The sequence below is a fragment of the Pteropus medius genome, unplaced genomic scaffold (genome assembly GCF_902729225.1).
Source record: "Pteropus medius unplaced genomic scaffold, Ma_sr-lr_union100, whole genome shotgun sequence".
Classification (NCBI taxonomy): domain Eukaryota; kingdom Metazoa; phylum Chordata; class Mammalia; order Chiroptera; family Pteropodidae; genus Pteropus; species Pteropus medius.
Window position 1 is genome coordinate 2,930,921 of NW_024353909.1, and position 434 is coordinate 2,931,354.

Sequence of the window (434 nt, forward strand, 5' to 3'; positions counted from 1 at the left end):
TGAAGAAGATACAAATAAATGGAAGCATATACTGTGCTCATGAATAGAAGAATTAACATTGTTAAAATGTCCATACTACCCAAAGTGATCTATAGATTCAATGCAGTCTCTATCAAAATACTAATGGCATTGTTCATAGACCTCAAACAATTAATCCAAAATTTTACATGGAACCAAAAAAGACCCCAAACAGCCATGACAACCTTGAGAAAGAAGAACAAAGTTGGAGGTATCAGGCTACCTGATATCAAACTGTACTGCAAGGCCACAGTAACCAAAACGTTATGTTACTGGCACAAAAAAAGACACATAGATCAACAGAATAGAATATAGAGCCCTGAAATAAACCTACATCTATATGGTCGATTAATTTCTATGCAAAGAAGGCAAGAATATACAATAGGGTAAAAGTCTATTTAATAAATGGTGTTGAG